This window comes from Athene cunicularia (assembly GCF_003259725.1).
Source record: "Athene cunicularia isolate RWA chromosome 12 unlocalized genomic scaffold, athCun1 chr12_part1, whole genome shotgun sequence".
Classification (NCBI taxonomy): domain Eukaryota; kingdom Metazoa; phylum Chordata; class Aves; order Strigiformes; family Strigidae; genus Athene; species Athene cunicularia.
Genome location: NW_020799116.1, coordinates 16457035 through 16463608, shown reverse-complemented (window position 1 = coordinate 16463608; position 6574 = coordinate 16457035).

The following is a 6574-nucleotide window of genomic DNA, read 5'->3' as shown; positions in this document are numbered from 1 at the left end:
GGACAGAGGGGTCCCTGCGACAAGGGGGGTGGCCCCGCAGGGCTGAACCCCAGCCCCAGAGCGGGAGGAGGAGGAGGGGGCCGGTCCTGTCCCCCCGGGGCCAGGAGGGATCCGTCGGGCTCTGGAGCAGCAGGAGGGGTCCTGGGGAGGAGGGGTCAGGGGCCATAGGAGGGTGACATTGGGGCAGCTTGTGACACTCCGTGTCACCCAGCCCTGCCCATACCGTCTGGGGCGATGGTGTTGGGACAGGGTGGGAACAAGGGCCCCCCAGCACAGCCACCTCGGCCCCACCGCCCCTGGCAGGGCAGCCCCGGGTGGTGTGGGGTCCCCTGCACCCCATTCCTCCCTCCTGCAAGATGGTGCAGAGACCCCAAGGCCACCCCAGGTGGGCCTGGGAGGAGAAGGACAGAGCTGCTCAGGCTCCCAGCTCCGGGCCGAAGCCTGATGGGCTGTGCAAGGTCCAGGCGCTGCGGGCGGGTGAGTGTGCGGGTGCTTTGTCAGGGGCTGCCTGCTGTGCCCTGCCCCGACCCAGGCCCGCACCCCCAGCCAGGCAGACATCGGGGCTCCTGCAGCGCGGCAGCCAGGGAGGCAGCCCCTCAGCATCACTGGGACAGGGACCCCGTGCCCCTGGGTGCCAGCATGTCCCTCACCCAGGCATGCCAGGGACCCCCTCCCCATGCTGCCCTCCAGCATCGTGCCCTCTCCCCTGGGGTGCACAGAGAACACCAGTGTCCGAGCCTTGAGCCAGGGCTGGTGATGTCCCTAGGAGCTGGGCAGAGGGCTCAGGTTTTCCCCCCTTCCTGCCCCCCAGCCCTATCTGCTCTCTCGGCCACATCCATGCTGCTCTGCCTTGGCTGTGCCCAGGGAGGAAGAAGACCCTGAACATCATCCAAGCCTTCCTCAAGAGCAGACCAAAGGTATATGTGGCCACTTCTATGAGGTTGCACCCGTGTCTCCTGGACAGTCTTTCTGCCCCAATCCTGTGCTCAGAAGTTGCTGGGGGCTGTGCTGGGTGTCCCCCTTAGCTGTCTCTCCCCCCTGATACTCTGTCTGTCCCCTCCCTGGCTGGCAGCAAGAGGCCCAAAAGCTGAGGTTTCTGGCCTCCATCTGCACCATCTGATGCACAACCCACGTGGACTCCACTGTGTAGCACATGCTTTACTTCTTCCAGATGGAGCTGGTGGAGACCACTGAGGTGAGGGGACCACAGTCAGGCTGAGGCAGAGGCAGAGGCAGGGGCAGTGGCACAGCCCTGGGGGCTGGAGAGGACTCAGCTGAGCAGGGGCTTGCAGACGAGCACTGCTCTAGGTCTCCATCCTTGGAAATGCTCCAAAGCCACATGGGTGGTCTGGCTGGAGCTGAGGCTTAGACCCAACGACGTTTGCAGGTCCCTCGGCCAACCTGTGGCTCTGTGGTGGGCACAGCCCTTCCTGCCCCAGGGCTTCGGGCCACTGAGTGCTGGGTGGGGAGAGGGTGCCAGGATGGGGTCACCGGGGCTCTGTCATCCCCCAGGCCCTTGCTGGGCAAAGGAGACTGCCCTGTCCTGACCCATCCCACCCTGCTGTGCTCCCCAGGTGCTGCTGCAAGAGGAGCCCACTGACCACCTGGGTACCATGGTGCAACAGCAAGCCATGCTGGCCATCACTTCCATGAGATAACAGCCCCAACACCCAGCTTGGCCTCCCCGGTGCTGGGCAGCCCCAATATCACTGGTCCCAGGTGGGGGCATCCCCAGATCTGGGTCTGAGAGGGAGGCAGACAGCAGGGCAGGGGGTGCCATGGAGTTTTCCCCCCAAGGCAAGTGTCAGTGTCATGGAGGTTGAGATGTCCCCTGCAGTGTGGGGATCAACCCAGGTCTCCAATTCCAGGCTCTGCATCCTTCTTGCTCAGTCCCAAGAACACCTCTTTGTCCCCGTAGCAGAACGGGCCTGCTTCTGCAGAAGAGTGGTCTCCTCCATGCCTGCTTCTGCAGCACCTTCCACCTGCCTCCGCAGGAGGACACCCAGGGCCTCAAGGCTTTCCTCTAAGATATGCCATGGGGTGACTCACGGGTAGCTCCCCCATGTCGAGGTCCCCTCCTGGGCACCACAAGGCCACAGCTGCTCCCCCCCAGGCTTCCAGGCTTCCCCCAAGACTCTATTCCACTCAGACCCTGGCTGCAATGGACAGCATGCTGCAGATGCTGGTACACAGCACCAGCACCTTGCAGCTCTGGCCTTGGCAGAGAGTCCCCACGGTAGTGGCCCCCCCCAGCACCTGGTGCACAGGGGGGTGGCGAACACCCCTCCTTCCCCACCATGCCCCCTCCCTGGCCCCCTGACTTCCAACTGCTGCCAGAGCCCCTTCTCCTCCTGTCCCAGCCTACCCCACCCCTGAAGCCTTGCCTGCTGCCTGTCCTGCCCAACACTCCCTCCCAGATGGATCTGCCTGTCTGGCAAAGGGAGCCCAGCCCTGGGCCCTTCCCCCTCTGGCTTCACCACAGGCCATATCCCAGGACCCCCACCTCAAGCCCTCAGGAAGGGGATCACCCCAAAGCCTTGGGGTTCTTGGGTGAGAGGTGGAGGGATATTTTTTGGGGGGAGTGAGTGGAAGGCAGCAAAAGCAGCAAGAAGAGCAGGATGCGGTGACCTGCCTGCCTGCAGCATGTCTCTGCGAGGGGCAAGAAGGACACATGGCCCATGCCAGGCACTGCCCCAGGGCAAGCCCGGCCATTCAGTGCTGTGCCATGCCACCTCCCTGGCACACCAGCAGCTTTTCCCCTCCCAGCTCCTGCTGCCCTTCACCAATTCCCAGCTGGCAGCAGTGCAAGAGAGGGCCGTGGCACAGATTGCCAGGCCGGTCAACTCCATCACCACCTACCCCCTGCTGCAGGTACTGAGCTCCCAGTTTGGGCAGCCCCAGTGCCCTTTCCCTGTGCCCCTAAGTCCCAGCACCTCCCAGGGAAGCCAGGAACCCAGTCAGCAGGAGTTTGGGAGCAGGGGTCTTTGCCCTGCCCCTGTCCTGTCTGTGCCCTCTCCCAGGGCAGGGTAGCCCTGCCCTGCTCTGAGCTGCTGCCAGGCTGCTCTGGGAACAGCTGGGACTTACTTGTGCCCACCCTGCCTCTCTTCCTCCAGGTCTGCCCCTGCTTTGCACACACCACAGTTCACCAGTGCTCCAAAACAGGTAAGTTTACAATGCTGGGGAGGCTGGTGGGGCACCTTACCCTCTGCTGCACCTGCAAAGACAAGGGGACCTGCAACGAGGCTACAGAAACTGTCACCTGCATGCCTTCGTCCTGCAGCAGAGAAGTAAGAGAAGTTGTGTCAGCCTGGGTGCCCCCAGGCATGGGCAGCCAGGGGCTGCTGATGCGAAAGTCTGGGACTCAACTAGGGGCCACTCTCTTTTGCAAGAAAAAGCCTGATCCACCCTGTCTGCCTGCAGTCTGAAAAGCCATTTCCCCTCGCCCTTGCTCACAATAGCCCTGGACCCTCCCTGAGTATCTGCTCCCTGGGCCCGTCTGGGTGCCCTATTTCTTTGCCAGCAACTTTTCTGTCTAATGCATCTCCAGCTTTGCACCCTCTCTCTGAGCCCCCCAGATTTTGTCCTCCATGTGGCTGCATGGCACAGGGCAGCTGCAGCTCCAGGACTGCTGGCAAGTGAGGCAGGCATAGCAGCTTTCACAAACCAGCTGCACCAGAAAATTATTTTTGGGGATGTCCATCTCTACATCAACGCCTTGATTACCATGGGCTTGGGGCTGAGGTCCTCCTCCCCTCCTCCCACAGGAATCGGACACCGTGCAGGAGCTTTCCATCCATCTCTTCCAAAAAGTGATGGGGCTTGTGTTGGGTACTGAAGAGAAGATGGGTACTGAAGAAGTTGGGTACTGAAGAAGAAGAGAAGAAGTTGGGTACTGAAGAAGAAGAAGGAGGTGTGAGACAGCCTGCTGCCGCTGCTTCTTCACCTACATGACCAGGACAGGTCTAGTTTGCTGAGACCTTGGGAACAGGCAGAGCCCCCCTCCCTGCCCACCACCCCCTTTCTCCTCCTGCTCCCAGATGGAGGGGGCCTCTGCGCAGGTCCCTCTGCACAGCACCTGGCATGGGTCCCTGCAGCCCAGAGACTGGGCTACAGCTCCGCAGCATCCTAGGGCCACCAAGGCCAAAATGTTGAAGTCCTACAGGCTTCCAGCCAGAATGGGTGGCTGCCCTTATCTTCCCCTGGGGTGCTGAACCTGGTGGCAGCATCAGTCCCCAGCTGGTCTGTCTTCCCTGCATGGGCCAGGACAGGCTCTGAGCCTGGCCAAGATGGGAGGACACAGAGCCCTCTGCCCTGGTGGTGGTGGTAGCATCTCTGCTGCTCACCAGGCCTCCCTGGAAGCCCTCTGCAGCACTGGCCAGTTCCTGATGTGGGAGCAGCTGGCACAGCCGGCCGAGACTGCGCAGGCGTGGAGGATCAGCAAGTACCTGGTCAGCACAGCCCCAGATCCCCCGGGATCTGCCTGGGAGAGTCCTGCCCTGTGCTCGGTGGTGGGGATGGAGGGCTGTGCCTCTGTGACTGCACACACCCTCCCAGAGCAGGCTCTGCTCCAGGCTGTCCTTGCCCCTGGGGTCCCAAAGGGGACCATGCCACCAGAATGGCACCCCAGTGTCCCCAGGAAGCCTTCTGCTCCCTCCGAACCCCAATGCCACATGTCAGGGAGCTGGGAATGTCCTGCTGGGGGGAAGAAGGGTGGCCCTTGGTGGGAGGACGACGTGACTGGGGTCAGCTCTGTGCCAACCCTGCGCCATTCTCTTCCCTCTAGCTGGCTAGGAACAGGGGCAGGGCCAACGACTACCTGCACCAGAGCCAGCCCTACCTGCAGAGCCTGCAGGAGCCCCTGCGGCTGGAAGCAGGCAGGTTTGTCGGTGAGCTATGAGCCCCGGGGTCCCTCCCTCTCCCAGCGTCCCTGTGTCCTGGCACAGGACCTGTGGGGCACCCCTTCACCCCCTCCCACCCCTCCCTGTGCAGGTGGGGCTGACAGGAGGCTCATCCATCCCCCCCCCGATCCCGCACCCCAGGGTCAGCCCTTCACAGGGAGCTGTACAGCCAGGCAGGCTGGGTGGCGGGGTCCCCGATGGGCAGTGGGGTCCCCAACATGCAGCGTCCCACCAGGGCTCATCAGATGAGCACAAACAGATAGAGTACATCAGAGAGGGTGAGTGAGGGTAGCAGGGAGGAGGAAGACTCTGGCATGGAGCTCCCCCTCTAGCAAAGGTGAGGGGGCCTCTGCTCCCTGAACGTCTATGGGGAGGGGGGTGTTTCTGGAGGGGGCTATTCCTGACCAGCAGCCTCCAGCTGAGACACCTGCCCCGCAGCTCCCTCCTGGCCCTGGGAATCATGGGGTGCAATGTGCCCTGCCTGGAGGGGAAAAAGGGCTGTCACCTCACCTCTGCTGCTTTGTCCCCACAGTCCTCCAAGGCTCAAGGGAAGATGCCAGTCCCCTGGTCTCCTCCCTGGTGACTCAGACAGGCCTCATCCTCCGATGAAGAAGGCTGCAGTTGAGGTTTAACTGAGGTGGCACTCAGCACCCTGTGAGAACTCTGCTCAGGCAGAGAAAGCAGCAGCCCCAGGCCTAGGACACCATGCAGGCTGGGTTATCTCCTCTTCCCAAAGTCTAACAGGAAAGAGACCTCAGCCCCAGAGGAGCTGGCATCCTCTGGACAGCAGCAGGACAACTGCTCTTTCTGGTGGCCCAGGGCAACGTCTGCCTACACACTTTGTTTCTGCCACGAAGCACCAGCTGCTCTGCTGTGCTGCGCGGGACGGGGAAGCCCAAGCCAGAGCTGAAGCCAAAGCTGAAGCCGAAGTTGAAACTGAAGCCTTCCCTCCCATCTCCAGGGCCACATTAGGGTAAATCACTTTTTCTGCCTCCCACCATCCATGGAGCCTGTGCTGCCTCTGACTGATGTGGCCGAGCCTGGGAGCTACAAAGCCACGGATGCTCTGGCTCCAGCAGCGTCGTTCCCTCCATGTCCCCAGCAGGAAGGGCAGCTCTGCCTCCTGCCCGTGCCACCCATACCCACCAGCCCTGCAACTGCTCCTGCCTGGGGACGTTGGAAGTCAGGAGAGCAATGGTAAGAGGTCATGCTGTGAAACCAAGGCCTCTGTGGAGCCATTGCCTTTGAGCGGGAGCCAAAAGGGAGCCCACCCGGTGCCTACCCGCCCGTGGTCAGCAGCCCCTCCAGGGAGCTCGGGGCACACGTGGCCACGCTCTGGCTGCTCGTCCCTGGGGAAGTGAGTCTGTCACGGTGAGAGAGCAGCCGGAGGGTACTCCCGCTGCCCTTCCGCGCCTCGCCAGGCACCCAGCAGAAAAGAGACCGAATGTGCAAAATCAAGTTTCAGCACAAAAGCAGGTTTTGGCTCCAGAGCATCACCGGGCCGGGCCCTCCCAGCCAGCCAGGCGCTGCCCCCGGCACAGCGCAGGACGGGCCCCTCGGACCCCCAGAGGACATGGGACGGGACCAAAGGCCCCGCCCCGCGGCTGGGCGTTCAGCGGGGCCCCCCCGCTCCCCCCAAGCCCCCGGAGGCCGCAGCCCGCAGTCCCGGGGCAGGG